Source organism: Nycticebus coucang, chromosome 11 (genome assembly GCF_027406575.1).
Source record: "Nycticebus coucang isolate mNycCou1 chromosome 11, mNycCou1.pri, whole genome shotgun sequence".
NCBI lineage: Eukaryota > Metazoa > Chordata > Mammalia > Primates > Lorisidae > Nycticebus > Nycticebus coucang.
This window is the reverse complement of record NC_069790.1, coordinates 14,507,495-14,527,327: the sequence shown is the minus strand read 5'-3', so window position 1 is coordinate 14,527,327 and position 19,833 is coordinate 14,507,495.

Here is a 19,833-nt window from a genome sequence, read left to right as displayed (position 1 = left end):
GTTCTGCTTTGTTCTTGGTTAGTATTACTGTATACATCCCATATGGGAGTTAGAGAGATCGTGGGTGGATGAATGAAAAAGCATTCAGCCTAATCTCAGAGGACAGAAATAGTGAAGGAATGAATCACAAGAGATTTGAAAGGTTTCACTGGGTTTGAAAAAAAGCCAGATCTTGGGATGGGGTGGGATGATATTCAGATTCTTTACATCCCACAGAATTTTAAGACGCTTGGCTTTCTCTTGAGAATTTTGATACATTTGATGAAGATTAGGAAGATGATTTGTTTTTGTATATAAAACAATCTTGAATTGGAGAGTTGAGTGGCTAATTTGAATTTGAAGTTGTTTACTACTAGAAAATAATGGCTTCCTGTGTTTGACAAGGGAGCAACATCAAAAAACGTTTACGAATGAAAATTAAAAGGTTTCTTGGACAGCAAATGCACCAGCAGTATTTTGAAAATTGGTTCTAAGTGAATCTGAAAACAGAAAAACTGTTCCCCAAAAGGCACATGGGCTCAGTAACTAATGTGAAAATTGTTTAATAAATGACAATTTTGTCTAAATGCAGACTTCTAACGAAGGATAGGAATGTCCTCTAATAGCCAGCTCTGTTCATTATTTTTTCAACTTTCAGTTTAATACAAAGTATGAGGTAGGGCTGTTCCCCCAGGACAGTAAGAGTCTTAATAAAATTCTATAAGCCTCTCTAGGGAAGGTCTAATTTAGGAGGTAAATGCTAATGTGAGCTTGAATTTCAGGCATTTGACTTTGTATTTGCTAAATGACGAATTTAGTCTGCTATTGGCTAGCTTCTGAGGGTCACAGAGATGAACAAGACACAGTCTATCACCTCATGAAGTTTCTACTAGACTTTTTCCATAAATAGACAGATAGTAAGTAAGACCTGTGGGTCGTTATTGCAATCACCCAACTCCGCATTGCATCATACATAAGCCACCATAGGTGATAGGCAAACAAAAAGACATGGCCGTATGTCAATAAAACTTTATTTACAAAACAAGCAGCAGACAAGATTTGGCCTCTGAGATGTAGTTTGCCAATGTTGGACTAGTGATGGAGGTAGCTATTGGGAATAGGCAGTTATAGCACCAGTTGAAATATCCATAGTTAAAGTGCTGTGTGAACCCCAAATACCTGGGAGAGATATAAACAGTGCATTCAAAAGTAGGTGACATTTAGCTGAATGTTTAATGATGAGCAAGAGTGGGTGAGTGAATAAATGACTATTTACTTCCCTTGTTAGCAGAAAATGTTCACAGGTCTTTTTCACAACAAAGCATTTTTATTATGCTTTTTATTATTTCATTGCAGAAGCATTTTTTTTTTTATTGTTGGGGATTCATTGAGGGTACAATAAGCCAGGTTGCACTGATTGCAATTGTTAGGTAAAGTCCCTCTTGCAATCATGTCTTGCCCCCATAAAGTATTCTTTAAACTAGGCTCTCTACTTAATCAAGTGTCGCAAACACAAACCTGATATGTGATATTCAAACTAAGCTTGAAAGGCCACATTCTTATAAGACTATACATGAGTGTAGGCAAAAATTCTGGAGTCACAAATATTTTATTTGATTGATGAAAGAGATACTAAAAGAAAGAGAATTTAATAACTGATCATTTAAATAAAAATTCAAATGACCTTATCTATGTGACAAAAGAGCCAAATGTTCCAGTTCAGCACATATACATTAAAGTTTATATATATATATATCAAGTTTACATGTGTATATATGTAAAGTTTTCTGCATAAAAAATTATCACAAACTCAGGAGATAAAACAACACTCATTCATTATCTCAGATTTACACAGGTCAGAGTTATATGTCTGGGCATGGCTGAATCATTGCTCAGGATCTCCCTAGGTTATAACTCAGGTATCAGCTATGCCATGGTCTCTTCTGGAAACTCTACTAGGGAAAAGTTCACATTCAGGGTCTTCAGGTTGTTGGTAGAATTCATTTCCTGTGGCTGTAGGATGTCAGCTCCAGGCTTCCCTGACGTCTTTGCAGCCTCTGCAGTCACTCAACATATAGGTTGCTCCATGATGGCCACTCATTTCATCAAGCTCACTGCAAACTCTCTAGCTTGGTCTGTTAGGATGGATTTTTAGGTTTATGACCTGATGATGAGAGTAGAGTATCTTATGAGTCCTTGGCCATGTCCTGTGAGTTAGAAGCAAGTTGCAGGTCCTGCCTATACACAAGCGGAGGGGAAAGAGAGAATTAAACAAAGATGACACGTCAGGTGGTGGGAACAAAGGGGTGCTGTCTGAGGGTGTGTGGGCACAGAATGCCCACTTTTTGGGGTGTGCTATGTTTGGCTCTCCTTGAGAGCTGAGGTTTCATTTCTGAGCAGGTATAGCCAATGACTAGTGAGTAGTCAAAAAATACCAGCCCACACAGTGTGCCAGACACTAACGTACAGTATTTCTTTCTACAAAAGATGCAAAGTTGGACTCATAGAAGTTACGTAAGTTATGGGAGATAACACAGTCACTAAGAATTTTGATTTGGACAAGTTGTGGTTGACTTTTAAGCCTCTGCTTCTCTTCACTATAGCACAGTGTGAAACTGTCTTTAAGCTCAGCATCATTTCATTATCTGAGAATCTTCCAATCCAGATGGAAATGCTCTGTCTTGTGCCAATTTACTCCATCAGGGCAAGCCCTGAGAATGGCCTGAATCTCTTATGGACTGGTTCACATACAAGGTGTTGACGTCATAGGTCTGCCTTCTCCTTGTGCCCAGGCTTAACACCTGAAGGTGTGACCTTAGGGAGAGGATGTGCAGTCAATGGAATCTGTTGCCATTACTCAAAATGAACTTTTATCACATGTAAATAAAGTACGAAGAGCACCATCCTTGTTACTTGAAGGTGGTATCCTATAACTGAATCTCTGTGTAAGTTTTCTATCTCTAAATCAAAATAGATTTGGCTCTCATCCAGCTCCCATTGCCCATTCTTCTTTTGGAGAAAAATCACATTGCCTTCACTTGGGAAGATCTGGGTGGGTTATGAATTACATCCAGCTCCCATTGCCCATTCTTCTTTTGGAGAAAAATCACATTGCCTTCACTTGGGAAGATCTGGGTGGGTTATGAATTACATCAGTCAGGACAGACTAACTAGCTCACACTATGGTGTCAAACAACTCCAAATGCTCAAAGTCTTGCAGCCAAAGGTTTAAGTCTTTCTCACATTCCATGGATTATTATGAGCCTGTGGGGACTTCAAACCTCTTTCTTGTCATTCTCACTCTAAACCACGCCTCGCTGATGGAACAGCCATGATTTGGAATACTCTTAGCCACATGGCAGAGGAGAAGAGAACTTTGAAGGGTCTCCATCAACAATCAACTCTTAGCAGAGAAGGGACACATGTCATTGTGACTCATAAGTCAAAACAAGTCAGTCAACCCCACCCTACCACAAGGGGCCCAGAAGGTACAATGCTGTCCTGGACCTAGATTGCAGAAATCTGGGCCTATTCACTGTGCTAATAACTAACACATGTACCATAGAGTCTCTGACTTCCAAATGAGAGGTTTGGACAATGGCTGCCCTAACTCATTGTTTTGTTGATTTTTTTTTTTATTAAGTCATATATACATAGATCGTGAATACATTATGCCTTTGTGGGATTCAATGTGTTGATTATTTGTACAAATTGGAGTGCTTACATCCTACTAATTAACACAGCTTTCACCTCATTTACTTAATCACAGTGTTAAGACATTTGTGTTCTATACTTGATAGATTTGACTTGCATCCCTGAAATATGCTCCATAGGGGTGGTCCCACTATTAACACTCCCTCTATCAACCCACTCCCTTCCCTTCCCATCCTCCTTCCCTTTCCTTATTCATCCTGGGCTATAGCTGTGATCATTCATATGAAAGTGTGAGTGATTATAAATTGGTTTTATAGTAAGATGAAAGTAAATAGTTTCATTTACTAAGATGAATATTTTCCAGCTCCATCCATGTAAACATAAAACACTTAAAGTCTTAATCTTTTTTAATGCTGCATAATATTCCGTGTATACATATACGATAATATATTTATCTATTCTTGGGTTGATGGGCACTTGGGCTTCTTTCATGACTTGGGAATTATGAAATGAGCTGCAATGAACAATCTGGTGCAAATATTTTTGTTTGCAAGTGATTTTTGATCTTTTGGATGTACCCCTAGTAGAGGAATTGCAGGATCAAATGGCAGTTCTACATTTAGATCCCTGAGTGTTTTCCAAACATCTTTCCAAAAGGAACGTATTAGTTTGCACTCCCACCAGCAGTGCAAAAATGTTCCCTTTCCTCCACATCCAGGCCAACATCTGTAGTTTTGGGATTTTGTGATATGAGCTACTCTTAACTGGAGTTAGATGATAATTCAAAGTGGTTTTGGTTTGCATTTCTCTGATGATTAAAGATGATGAGCATTTTTTCATGTGTCTGTAGACCGTGCACCTGTCTTCTTCAGAGAAACTTCTGTTCATGTCTCTCGCCCACAATGCAAAGGGATCACTTGTTCTTTCCTTAATAAGTTTGAGTTCTCTGTGGATTCTGGTTATTAGACCTTTGTCGAAAATATAACCTGCAAAAATCCTCTCCCATTTTGAGGGCTGTCAATTTGCTTTACTTACTGTGTTCTTGGCAGTGCAGAAACTTTTAGTTTGATCTGATCCCAGTAATGTATTTTTGATGTTGCTTCAATTGCCCAGTGTAGGGGGAGGTCCTATTCTCCCAGGCCAATTTTTTCAAGTGTTTCCCCTGCACTCTCTCCAAGAATGTTTATAGTTTCATGTCTTAAGTTTAAGTCCTTTAACCAGAGAGAGTCAATTTTTGTTAGAGGAGAAAGGTGTGAGTCCAGTTTCAGGCTTCTACAAGTCACCAGCCAATTCACCCAGCACCATTTGTTAAATAGGAAATCTTTCCCCCAATTTATATTTTTGGTAGGCTTATCAAAGATCAAATGATGGTAAGCGTCTGGATTCATCTCTTTGTTCTCTATTCTGTTCCAGACATCTACATGTCTATTTTTGTGCCAGTGCCATGCTGTTTTGATCACTATAGATACATAGAATAGTCTGAAGTCTGGTAATGTAATTCCTCCTGATTTGTGTTTATTTCTGAGTAATGTCTTGACTATTCTAGGTTTTTTCTGTTTGCATATAAAACAAAGTACTAATTTTTCCAGATCTTTAGAGTATGACAGAGGTGCTTTAATAGGGATTGCATTAAACCTGTGCATTGCTTTGGGTAGTATGGACATTTTAACAATGTTGATTCTTCCCAGCCATGAGCATGTTATATTTTTCCATTTGTTAACATCTTCAGCTATTTCTTTTCTCAGAGTTTCATAGTTCTCTCTTTATAGAGATCTTTCACGTCCTTAGTTAGATACACTCCCAGATATTTCATCTTCTTGGGCACTATTGTAAAGGGAATAGAGTCCTTGAATGTTTTTTTCCCCTTGACTATTGTTGGTATATATAAAGGCTGCAGATTCGTGAGTGTTAAATTTGTATCCTGAGACGTTGCTGTATTCCTTGCTCACTTCTAGGAGTTTTGTAGTTGAGTCCTGGGGTTTTCCAGATATACAATCATGTCATCTGCGAAGACTGACAGTTTGATCTCCTCTGGTCCTATTTGGACCCCCTTGAATGCCTTCTCTTGCCTGCATGCGATGGCTAAGACTTCCATTACAATGTTAAAAAGCAGTGGAGACAATGGGAAACATTGCCTGGTTCCTGATCTGGGTGGAAATGATTTCAATTTTACTCCATTCAATATAATATTGGTTGTGGATTTCCTGTAGATGGCCTTTATCAGTTTAAGAAATGTTCCTTCTGTACCTATTTTCTTAAGCATTCTGATCAAGAAAGGATGGTGGATATTATCAAAAGCTTTTTCTGAATCAATTGAGAGAATCATATGGTCTTTGTTTTTTTTTTTATGTGATTTTTGTTATGTGATAGTTATAACATATATTGAACCATCCTTGGGACCCTGAGATGAAACCCACCTGGTCATGGTGTATAATTTGTTTGATGTGTTGCTGGATTCTGTTTGCTAAGATCTTATTGAATATTTTTGCATCGGTATTCATTAAAGATATTGGTCTACAATTTTCTTTTCTTATTGGGTCTTCTCCTGGTTTAGAGTGATATTTGCTTCACATAGCATGTGTTGGGAAGTATTCCTTCATTTTCTATGTTTTGGAAAAGGTAAAGTAATATAGGTACTAGTTCCTTTTTAAAGGTTTGGCAGAATTCTGATGTGAAGCTATCTGTTCCTGGGCTTTTCTTTTGGGAAAGATTTCTTATAGTTCATACTATTTCACAACTTGATATAGGCTTGTTCAACATTTCCATTTCTTTTTGGCTAAGTCTAGGAAGGTGGTGTGTTTCCAAATATTGGTCTATTTCCTTCAGATTTTCATACTTCTGAGAATATAGTTTTTTGTAATATTTACTAAGGATTTTTTTAATTTCTGAGGAGTCTGTTGTTATTTGGCCTTTATCATTTCTGACTGATGAAATGAGGAATTTTGCTGTTTTATTTTTGGCAAGGTTAGTCAAAGGTTTACCTATTTTATTGACCTTTTCAAAAAATCAACTTTTTGATTTATTAATCTGTTGTATAATTCTTTTATTTTCAATTTCATTCAATTCTCCTCTAATTTTAGTTATTTCTTTTATTCTGATGATTTTTTTTTTATTGTTGGGGATTCATTGAGGGTACAATAAGCCAGGTTACATTGATTGCAATTGTTACGCAAAGTCCCTCTTGCAATCATGTCTTGCCCCCACAAAGTGTGACACATATCAAGGCCCCACCCCCCTCCCTCCATCCCTCTTTCTGCTTTTCCTCCCCCCCCACATAACCTTAATTGTCATTAATTGTCCTCATATCAAAATTGAGTACATAGGATTCATGCTTCTCCATTCTTGTGATGCTTTACTAAGAATAATGTCTTCCACTTCCATCCAGAATAATACGAAGGATGTAAAGTCTCCATTTTTTTTAATAGCTGAATAGTATTCCATGGTATACATATACCACAGCTTGTTAATCCATTCCTGGGTTGGTGGGCATTTAGGCTGCTTCCACATTTTGGCGATTGTAAATTGAGCTGCAATAAACAATCTAGTACAAGTGTCCTTATGATAAAAGGATTTTTTTCCTTCTGGGTAGATGCCCAGTAATGGGATTGCAGGATCAAATGAGAGGTCTAGCTTGAGTGCTTTGAGGTTTCTCCATACTTCCTTCCAGAAAGGTTGTACTAGTTTGCAGCCCCACCAGCAGTGTAAAAGTGTTCCCTTCTCTCCATATCCACGCCAACATCTGCAGTTTTGAGATTTTGTGACGTGGGCCATTCTCACAGGGGTTAGATAATATTTCAGGGTTGTTTTGATTTGCATTTCTCTAATATGTAGAGATGATGAACATTTTTTCATGTGTTTGTTAGCCATTCGTCTGTCATCTTTAGAGAAGGTTCTATTTATGTCTCTTGCCCATTGATATATGGGATTGTTGGCTTTTTTCATGTGGATTAATTTGAGTTCTCTATAGATCCTAGTTATCAAGCTTTTGTCTGATTGAAAATATGCAAATATCCTTTCTCATTGTGTAGGTTGTCTCTTTGCTTTGGTTATTGTCTCCTTAGCTGTACAGAAGCTTTTCAGTTTAATGAAGTCCCACTTGTTTATTTTTGTTGTTATTGCAATTACCATGGCAGTCTTCTTCATGAAGTCTTTCCCCAGGCCAATATCTTCCAGTGTTTTTCCTATGCTTTCTTGGAGGATTTTTATTGTTTCATGCCTTAAATTTAAGTCCTTTATTCATTTTGAATCAATTTTTGTGAGTGGAGAAATGAGTGGGTCCAGTTTCAGTCTTTTACATGTAGACATCCAGTTCTCCCAACACCATTTATTGAATAGGGAGTCTTTCCCACAAGGTATGTTCTTGTTTGGTTTATTGAAGATTAGGTGGTTGTAAGATGTTAGTTTCATTTCTTGGTTTTCAATTCGATTCCAAGTGTCTATGTCTCTGTTTTTGTGCCAGTACCATGCTGTCTTGAGCACTATGGCTTTGTAGTACAGACTAAAATCTGGTATGCTGATGCCCCCAGCTTTATTTTTGTTACAGAGAACTGCCTTAGCTATACGGGGTTTTTTCCGGTTCCATACAAAATGCAGAATCATTTTCTCCAAATCTTGAAAGTACGATGTTGGTATTTTGATAGGCATGGCATTGAATAGGTAGATTGCTTTGGGAAGTATAGACATTTTAACAATGTTGATTCTTCCCATCCATGAGCATGGTATGTTCTTCCATTTGTTAATATCCTCTGCTATTTCCTTTCTGAGGATTTCATAATTTTCTTTATAGAGGTCCTTCACCTCCTTCGTTAGGTATCTTCCTAGGTATTTCATTTTCTTTGAAACTATGGTGAAGGGAGTTGTGTCCTTAATTAGCTTCTCATCTTGACTGTTATTGGTGTATACAAAGGCTACTGACTTGTGGACATTGATTTTTATATCCTGAAACATTACTGTATTTTTTGATGACTTCTAGGAGTCTTGTGGTTGAGTCTTTGGGGTTCTCTAAGTATAAGATCATGTCGTCAGCAAAGAGGGAGAGTTTGACCTCCTCTGTTCCCATTTGGATTCCCTTTATTTCCTTGTCTTGCCTAATTGTATTGGCTAGAACTTCCAGCACTATGTTGAAAAGTAATGGTGACAGAGGACAACCTTGTCTGGTTCCAGTTCTAAGAGGAAAAGTTTTCAGTTTAACTCCATTCAGTAAAATACTAGCTGTGGGTTTGTCATAGATGGCTTCAATCAGTTTTAGAAATGTGCCACCTATGCCTATACTCTTCAGTGTTCTAAGTAGAAAAGGATGCTGGATTTTATCAAATGCTTTTTCTGCATCTATTAAGAGGATCATGTGATCTTTATTTTTGCCTCTGTTAATATGGTGGATAACATTTATGAACTTGCGTATGTTAAACCAGCCTTGCATCCCTGGGATGAAGCCCACTTGATCATGATGAATGACTTTTTTTGATGATAAGCTGTAATCTATTGGCTAGGATTTTATTGAGAATTTTTGCATCTATATTCATGAGTGAGATTGGTCTGAAATTCTCCTTTTTGTTTGTGTCTTTTCCTGGTTTTGGTATCAGGGTGATGTTTGCTTCATAGAACGTGTTGGGGAAGATTCCTTCTTCCCCAATTTTTTGGAATAATTTCTGCAGTACAGAAATAAGCTCTTCCTTGAAGGTTTGATAGAATTCTGGTGTGAAGCCATCTGGACCAGGGCATTTTTTGGTTGGAAGATTTTTTATTGTTTCTTTGATCTCAGTGCTAGAAATTGGTCTGTTCAGGAGCTCTATTTCTTCCTGGCTAAGTCTAGGGAGAGGGTCTGATTCCAAATATTGATCCATTTCCTTCACATTGTCAAATTTCTGGGCATACAGTTTCTGGTAGTATTCAGAGATGATCTCTTGTATCTCAGTGGGATCAGTTGTTATTTCCCCTTTATCATTTCTGATTGAGGTTACTAGAGATTTTACTTTTTCTATTTCTCATTAGTCTGGACAATGGTTTATCTATTTTATTAATTTTTTCGAAAAAACCAACTCCTTGTTTCATTAATTATCTGAATGATTCTTTTGTTTTCAATTTCATTGATCTCTGATTTGATTTTGGATATTTCTTTTCTTCTACTGAGTTTAGGCTTCAATTGTTCTCCTTTTTCCAATTCCGTAAGATGGCTTGTGAGATTGTTGATGCGCTCTCTTTCTGTGTTTCAAATGTAGACATCTAAACCAATGAATTTTCCTCTCAAAACTGCTTTTGCAGTATCTCACAGGTTTTGTTAGCTTGTGTCCTCATTGTTGTTATGCTCAAGGAAGTTAATGATTTCCTGTTTTATTTCTTCCTGCACCCATCTGTTATTCAACAGAAGATTGTTTAATTTCCATGCCTTTGGGTGGGGTCAAGCTTTTTTGTTAGAGTTGAGTTCCACCTTTAGTGCCTTATGGTCTGAGAAGATATAAGGTAAAATTTCAATTCTTTTGATTCTGTTGATATTTGTTTTGTGTCCCAGGATATGATCAATTTTGGAGAATGTTCCATGGGGTGATGAGAAGAATGTATATTCTTTATCTTTGGGATGGAGTGTTCTATATGCGTCTATCAAGCACAGTTGTTCTAGGGTCTCATTTAAATCTCCTATATCTTTGTTTAATTTTTGTTTAGAGGATCTGTCCAGCTCTGTAAGAGGAGTGTTAAAGTCCCCTGTTTTTATGGTATTATCAGATATCATATTGCTCAGACTGAGTAAGGTCTGTTTCAAGAATCTGGGAGCATTTAAATTGGGTGCATAGATATTTAGAATTGAAATGTCTTCATGTTGTATTTTTCCCTTGACCAATATTAAGTGACCATCTTTGTCTTTTTTGACGTTAGTTGCTTTAAATCCACATGAATCTGAAAATAAGATTGCAACTCCTCTTTTCTTCTGAATTCCATTTGCCTGAAAAATTGTCTTCCAACCCTTGACTCTGAGCTTTAATTTGTCTTTTGAAGCCAGGTGTGTTTCTTGCAGACAGCAAATGGATGGCTTGTGTTTTTTAATTCAGTCAGCCAATCTATGTCTCTTCAGTGGAGAATTCAAGCCATTAACATTTATTGAGAAAGTGTGGTAGTATTCTATACATCTTATTTGGTGAGAGTCCATTCCTTATTTTTATCTTTTGCATCAGTGTGGAGGTTAGGTTCTGTCCTTTAATTTCTGAGTTCTTACTTTGCTGCTGATCCATTGTGGTGGTCAGTGTGCAGAACAGGTTGAAGTATTTCCTGTAGAGCTGGTCTTGTTGTGCCGAATTTTCTCAATGTTTGTATATCCGTAAATGATTTGATTTCTCCGTCAATTTTAAAGCTTAGCTTAGCAGGGTACAGAATTCTGGGCTGGAAATTGTTCTGTTTAAGTAGATTAAAGGTAGATGACCATTGTCTTCTTGCTTGGAAAGTTTCATTAGAGAAGTCTGCGGTCACTCGGATGGATTTGCCCCTGTAGGTCAACTGGCGCTTACTCCTGGCAGCTTGCAGAATCTTTTTTTTTATCTTGACTTTGGACAGTTTCATCACAATGTGTCTTAGAGAAGCTCGGTTAGAGTTGAGGAGACCTGGGGTCTGATATCCCTCTGAAAGCAGTGTGTCAGAATCTTTGGTGATATTTGGGAAATTTTCTTTTATAATATTCTCTAGTATGGCTTCCATTCCTCTGGGGCATTCTTCTTCCCCTTCTGGAATTCCTATAACTCGTATGTTGGATCACTTCATAAGGTCCCATAATTCTGACAGTGAACGTTCTGCTTTCTCTCTCTTCTTTTCTGCCTCTTTTACTATCTGAGTTATCTCAAGAACTTTGTTTTCTACCTCTGAAATTCTTTCTTCTACATGGTCTAACCTGTTGCTGATACTTTCCATTGATTCTTTTAGTTCCCTAATTGACTGTTTCAGTTCCTTCAGCTCTGCTATATCCTTTTTATATTCTTCATATCATTCATCTCTTATTTGATTCTGTTTTTGGATTTCCTTTTGGTTATTTTCCACTTTATTAGCAGTTTCCTTCATTATTTCCATTATTTCTTTCATTGTTTTCATCATGTGTATTCTAAATTCCCTTTTTGTCATTCCTAACATTTCTTTACAGGTGGAATCCACTGCAGTAGCTACTTCATGGTCCCTTGGCAGGGTTGTTCTAGACTGGTTCTTCATGTTGCCTGGAGTTTTCTGCTGATTCTTCTTCATGAGTGATTTCCTTTATCTGTTTCCTTGCCCTAATTTTCCTTTCACTTCCTCTTGCTCTTTAAGTTCTCATGCTGTGGACTAAGGGTTATATGAGTCCTTTTGGTACAGGACCAGAAGGATGAGAAGGTTGAAGAGCAAGAGAAGGGTGAAAGAAAGGCGGACCGAGTGAAAAGAAAAAAAGAAATAGAGAAAGGAGAGGGGATAGGTAAAAGGAATATGGACATAAAGAAGTGAGGCACAGAAATAGGGAGACAGAGCAATATAGGTGTACAGTAGGGTACTTTGACACAACCTTAAAAAAAAAAAACACCTTCTGGGGGTGCCCAGTTGGGTGGTTCCCTTGAGGTCAGCAGCTCTTTGCTAACCTGATCAGACACAGTACCCCACCTCCACCAAGTAGAGAGGAAAGACAAAAATGCTATAAATCAAACCAAAACAAGCAAACAGAAAACTTTACGGGATAAAATTGGGTGAAAAACCAAATAATTGCAGTAGAAACAGTAGCAAAAATGAAGTTCTAGTTATTAAAAAAGCAGCAATGGGAAATTATAATTAAACTAGAAAAATTGAGAAAGAAAAAAGATCTGTACGGAAAAGGTTGAAATTAAAAAAGAAAACAACATCAAAATAAACAAAAAAACAACCAAACCAAAAAAAACAAAAGAAAACAAAGCAAACAAACAAAAAAACACAACCAAAAACAAAGCAGTATGTATATGTTGTTGAATATTGTCTGGGCAACATGTGGTCTTCTGGGGTATGAGATGTTAATCACAGTTCTGATACGACTGGAGGCTGCTGATTTCTCAAACCCCAGCAGGTAGACACCCTAAATCTCTCTTCAGCCCACTTAAAAGGCACTTTGAACTTGTAAACTTGCTGAGCAGAAGCCTTCCCAGGAAAGTGCTTGTCGCTGGAATCACTGCTGAAGTGGCTATCCAGTTACCCAGTGTGCCAAAACGGTCTCACGCTGCCCTGAGGGTTCGGGCTGCAAGGCGGCTCAGACTCCACCCTTAGGCTCCTCAGTGCTGGGTTACCAGCACCCACCTGGATTCTAGCTCTGTGACCCTGAGGGCGGAGCTTGCCAGGGCAGATTGCTCACAATGGCTCCCTGTGGTCCCCAGCCAAACACTATTAGCTCCATCTGGCTCAGCAACTCAGACTGGGGCCCCAGACAATGGCCAAAGTTCTCCGCATTTCTGCCCAGGCTCTCCCCAAGGCAGCTCGACTGAGTGCCAAGTCCAAAGACACCGAAACAGTTCACAGGTAAGGCCTTTCCGGTTTGCAGTCTCGCTGCTACTGAACTTACAGTTGCGGGCGGGTTTAGACGGATTGAACACATGCGACCACTTGCCAGTTTTCCACTGTTTTAGTCCTTCTCTTGGGGTCCAGAAGTCTCTCGCTGACTCTCTGTATCCTCGCAGGGGTGATGATAGGAAGATCCCACCAGCCAGAGATGCCTGGAGTCCTATCTCCACGGACTCACGGTGCCCAGATGCAAGGAAGCTGTTACTTGGCCTCCGTCTTGCTGTCCTCATTATTCTGATGGGTTTAAGGTTGGAATGTTCTTCCTTTTTCAGTTGTTTGAGATGTCCCATTAAGATGCTTACTTCCTCTCTTTCCGTTTTTTGAAGAAGGCTTGCAATGCTATAAATTCCACTGTTAGGACTGTCTTTGCGTTATCCCAGAGTTTCTGGTAATTTGTGTCTTCATTATAATTTTGTTCAAAAAATTGGTAATTTCCTTCTTCTTCTTTTTTTGCCATTTAGTTATTTATTCAGTTAAAAAAGTAACATTGTAATATATTCAAGCATTTACTAATTGATCAAACAATTACCATGTTACATAATAACCATAATGTATATTTATATGCACAGAAGAAGAACCCAAAAACAAATTCAGAGCTGATCTATTTTTCCTGATTGGTATGACTGATGGTTAATTTCTTTACTTCTTTTAAAATACTTTTGTGTGCATCTTACAAGGGTATATGTGAAACTTAGTAAATGTAGAATGTAAATGTCTTAACACAATAACTAAGAAAATGCCAGTAAGGCAATGTTAACCAGTATGATGAAAATGTGTCAAACGGTCTATAAAAGCAGTGTATGGTGCCCTATGATGGCATTAATGTACACAGCTATGATTTAATAAAAAAGAAAAAAGAAAATTTGAATAAACACAAAGGTAATTTCCTTCTTAGTCTCATCTATGACCCAGGTATCATTCAGCATGAGGTTATTTAGTTTCCATGTTTTGGTATGAGTATGCAGATTCTTTTTGTTACTAAGTTCAACTTCTATTCCATGATGGTCCGAGAAAATACCAGGAATAATTTCTATTCTTTTAAATTTGCTGAGGTTAGACTCGTGACCTAAGATGTGATATATTTTGGAGGATGTTCCATAGGCTGATGAGAAGAATGTGTATTCATTTTTGTTAGGATGAAATGTTCTGTAGATGTCTGTTATATCCCATTGTTGAATGGTTAAGTTTAAGTCTAAAATTTCTTTGTTTAGTTTCTTTTTGAAGAATCTATCCAACACAGCCAAAGAGGTGTTAAAATCTCCAACTATTATGGTGCTGAAGGAAATCAAGTTGCTCATGTCTATTGGAGTCTTTCTTATAAATTGAGGCGAATTCTGATTGGGTGCATAAATGTTAATAACTGAAATCTCATCATGTTGAGTGTTACCCTTAACAAATATGAAGTGACCATCCTTGTTTTTCCTTACTTTTGTTGGTTTAAAGCCTATTGTATCTGCGAAAAAATTGCAACACCTGCTTGTTTCTGATTTCCATTTGCCTGAAATATAGATGACTATCCCTTCACTCTGAGTCTATATTTATCTTTTAAGGTAAGATGAGATTCTTGTATGCAACAGATATCTGGCCTGAGTTTTTGTATCCAGTCAGCCAACCTGTGCCTCTTTAAAGGACTATTTAAGCCATTCACATTAATTGAGAGTATTGATAAGCCTGGTAGTATTTTGGGTATCGAGTTTTTTGAAAGTCCAGTGGACATTTTTAATCCTTTCACCGCTGTGGAAGTTGGAATTTGATCAAAAGTTTCTGAGTGAGTTTACTTTTGTGGTGGAGGATTGCACTGGTCATTATGGAGGATAGGTCTGAGAATATCCTGGAGAGCTTGTGTATGGTGCCCCATGATGGCAAATTTCTTTATGGCAAATTTCTTCAACATGTGAATGTCATTAAAGTATTTAATTTCTACATCATAAATGAAGCTTAGTTTAGCTGGATACAGGATCCTGGGTTGAAAGTTATTTTGTTTTAGAGGTTAAAGGTTGATGACCATCCTCTTCTAGCTTGAAAAGTTTTAGCAGAGAGATCTGCAGTTATTCTAATATTCTTCCCCTTGTAAGTTATGGTTTTCTTACATCTGGCTGCTTGCAGAATTTTCTCCTTCATATTAACTTTGGAGAAGTTAATTGTAATGTGTCTAGGAGATGTATTATTTGGATTGAGTCATGCTGGGGTTCTGAAACTATCTGTTATCTGGATTTCAGAATCTCTTGCCAAGTTTGGGAAGTTCTTCTCAATTATCTCTTGGAGTAGAACACCTGGGCCTTTCGAAGCAACCTCTTCTCCTTCAGGGGTTCCTACAAGGCAAATGTTTGCTCTTACGGAGTGGTCCCACAATTCTCTCATGGAATGGTCTGTTTTTGCTCTCCACTTCTCTTCCTCTTTGAGCAGCTGGGAGCATTTAAAACTTTTGTCTTCATTATCAGAAATCCTTTCTCCTGCCTGTTCCATTCTGTTACTGAGGCATTCTACCATATTTCTCAGATCTTTGAGGGCTACAAGTTCTTGCCCCAATGTGTCAAAATCTTTGGTGATTTTGTCTTTGAATTCATTGAATTCTTGACACCACATTTGAATTACTCCTTGAATTTATAATTCCATCTTTACCTCCATTCTGTTGATTTTATTTGCCATTCAAATTCTGAACTTAGTTTCTGACATCTCAGCCATTTGTTTATGAATGGGATCATGTAGTGTGTCTGTTTTGTCATTTCATGGGGAAGTTGATCTACTTTGATTATTCATGTTGCCAGTGTTTTTCTGCTGATTTCACCCCATGATTATTTTTCACCATTTGGCTAGATTGTCAGGTAAGGTGAAATTGAGCTGTGGTCTCCTGGAGTTGTGGTCAATCATCCCTTTGCCAAGGATCTGGAACTGGTGACTGTCACTTTTACCCCTACAGCTTTGTAAAGGACCCATATAGTATTACAGTCTGAGGCTCTGGAGACCTGCTTAGTGTGGTGTGGTTAGGTGGCTCTGTCTTGTACTCAGCTGGTCTTTGTCCGATCCTAGAGTATCGGTGACTCTGGGTTGAAGTCTCAGCTGTATACAGTAGCACAGTTAAGGATTTAATATGTAGTTGTCCTCTGCTTTCTTTCTTGTAATGTTCTGTTATAAATATTAACAGAAAAGCCAGCAACCTCACCACCATGAAGCAGGAAAACATTGCTTTATAGATAAAGAAACCAACGCCCAGAACAGTTGCTGCATGCCCACAGGTAAATATTAAACAATAAAAGAAGAATGGAATGCAGATTCTCAGATCCTTTTTTATTAAATCTGGAATTAACCAAAAAACCCTATAAGTAGTGGAGATTAATTGTGTTGATTTTTTGTAGCAACACAGTTTTTTGTCTATCATCTAAATTAAAATTTTAGAGGGCAAACAAATGTGATCAGAAACAAATGGAGAGAAAACAATGCATGATGAGTTTGGATTCTTTAAGTGTTCTCTTAAAGCCAAACATTTCCACAAAGAACAAGAATAATATGTTCATGTACGAATCCAAGAAGTATTCCAGATAGGGATGGTGCTCATTTTTTAAATGGACATGATGTTGGTATTAATCAGTGCTAACACTAAGATGGTTTGTGAGGCTCTGGCGTTTGAAATGAAGCTTTTAAATTGTGCTGGTTAATAACTACAGAGTGAGTCTGAGAGCAATAACATGTCCCCTTAATAAAACTTTATGTATGAGTATTTTAATGAATTGTTTCAGTATACAGAACCTTCAAAGACAGCCAAGTTAGTGGTTGAAAACAGAATAGGCTTCAGTCCTTACTAAGAAACTCAATCCTAACAACTGGTACAAGAATTAAAATAAAGAAAGGAGCCTGTCTTACACACTAGCATTTTTGGAAGCCATTCTTTTTAGACACTATGTTTTAGAATTTCCAGGCATCTGTCTGTTGCTAGAATACCTACACACTTTGCGGAAGTTTTATTTGAAAATGCTGTGTACCTTGTCTAAAGGGCCAGCTGGGATGCCAGAAATAGTATCAGCTCTATTTATGTCTTTGGAGTAATTACAGTGGAATTTAAAGACTTAGTTTATAGATCCAAGAAGAAGATCTTCTGTGTACACTAAAAGGATGAATCCTTTCCAGACAACTTCTCATTTGGCTGAAGAAGAGCTTGAGGAAGCATTTCATAACGTCAGCCAAAGTCGTTTTTAGCAAGACCTGGGTGGGATTCTTGCTGTTGATATCCAAATTTAAAAAAGCCTTGATTTTAATCTATCCAAGGTTACTTTGTTGTAGTTATGAAACCATGAATCAATTTTAAAGCTTTCAGGGATGAAAGGAGATATTGAGACAAGTGCCTGCTATCTTTTGTTGAATGGGGGAAAAATATGTTAACCAATTTCCTGGTGGCTTTGCCTGGTGGACTTGACTTTTGTTTAGCTAATGTCTTTTTGGAATGCATCTCTGTTTTTTCCTATTCATGCCCTGCCTCTTACCAAAGGCCAGTGTATTATGTGTTCCAGGAGAAGGATGCAGTGTGTGTGGTCAGTGTTCTTGCCTTCCGCTTACTGGATGTAAGCTGGATTCTGCTCAGAGATGGGATTCTGATCAGTGAAAATGATGATGGACCTTGAAAGACATGATGTGACTCTATGCTTTTTGGACAAAGAATGAAAGAATAATTGCTTACAGAATCTATTATGCATCCTCCCAGTGTTTAGAATTATGAGAATTAAAACCCAATTCATTGTAAATATGTCCTAATGCACAACAAACCTTTGAAAAATTTCATCATCTTCAACCTCCAAAAAGATCAGGAAAAACCTCATTGGCTATTCATCTTTGTAGTCTATCCATCCTCTAAAACTTTCATGTATGTTTAAGATATTTTCTTGCTATTATAAGCACTAATAGTAGTGATTTAAACATATTATTTGTTTGCTCTAGTGTCAGACACCTTTCTTGATCCAAGAGACCGCAACAGTGAGATTGCTAAAGATGGCCTTTGTCTCCCAGATCACACTATTCACCTTCCCAAAACTCTGATGCTCTAGGCAACAATACTGTTTTTTTTGTTTGTTTCTTTTTGGCTGGGGCTGGGTTTGAACCCGCCACCTCCGGCATATGGGACCGGCGCCCTACTCCTTGAGCCACAGGTGCTGCCCAAGGCAACAATACTTTTAACACTGGTATTGTGAGGCCCACTTTATTGATGGGAAAACTGCAAATGAGAAAGGTTGGTCATCTTTCTTGAAGCCATAAAGCAAGCAGGCAATGAGCATGATGACCCAACACACTCTAACCTCCTGGTCATGCCCTCTTTTCCCCCAACAGACTTCCTCTATGACACAGGCATCAAAATGGTTTGGGTTCCAGCTAAAATGATCACGGCCAATTTTGTAGAAAATGAAGTCTCCATCCTCGGTGTGCCGGTTTATTGCATTGTTGATCTGGCTGATCTGGGCAATATGCTTCTCAGAATCCTCTTCCCTCGACTGTTCCAGGTGAGAGCTGGCAGTCCATGATCCCTTCCACACCTCCTTTTCCCAGGTCCTCCCGCAATCCTTAAAGTTCCCCTTCCTTTATCACTGAACACCTGAGGCTCTTTCCTGATGGAATCCTGAAGATATAATCATTTATTCATTTGCTAGGGCAAAGCAAGTATTTGCACACCCCAAACCCTGGTGCAACCTACAGATACTATCTCAGCTGAGCTGCATTGGAAGAAGGTTGATCTTGGTTTGGGTAAATCCTGAAGCCACTTTGGTCTTCACAAAAGACTGACACCTCATTTTCCAGCTCAGGTAATTTTATATATGTCATTAACCAGCAACAGAAGCCTAAAATATTTACCAGAAAATACTACGTTCACTAGTTTGCTGTACACCCTTTATCAAAAGCTCTATTAAGGGAATTCGACTCATAAAGGTTCATTTTGCTCTGAAGAGAGTTTTGAATTGAAGGTTTCAGTTCATAGAGAATTGCATTGGCTTGAAGAGGGCTTTACATATATTTGAATTTGTTACTAGTGCTTAAAATTTGAGAGATTTCATTTAAAAGTATGGATTTTGTATTTCTTTTTTAAAAACAGAAACAGCCTGTGTCACCGGGCTGTTCCTAAGTGCTAAATAAATAAATGCATTATTCCTAAATGCTATGGTGCACTTCGTTTCTGTTTCTTACTGGGACCCAAAGCAACAGAATTGGTGACTCCTTGGCAGTCTAGGTTTTATCCCTGGATGGAGCAAGGGATGCTAACACAGTGGAGAGCTATAGGAGAGAATTGAGGAAAATCTCCCCAACTTGTTTCAAAGATGTTAAGGATGTTGTCACCTTATCACTAATTTCAAATGTGGAAAGTGCATTACTTGATTCTCATGTCAAAGATAATGTTCCATGTCCTCCAAAGTTTTGCCGGAATGCAGGAACACCAGCTAAGGGGCTGGTATTCTCGCTGGCTTTCTGAAGCCCTATGCTGTAGGTTGCTGCCCTCACTGGCTGCCGGTTTGAGCAGGTCCACGGCACGAAGGATTACACAGCAGCCTTCTTGGTTCTCCTTCATGCTCACATGGTCTGTCTTGCAGGTTTAAGCCCCAGGCTTGGCCACAGAACTGGAGCTTTTCCTCCCATAAATGTATGATTTGCAACACTGTTGACTTTTGTTTAGCTTTCCTGTTTGTCATATCTTGCAAT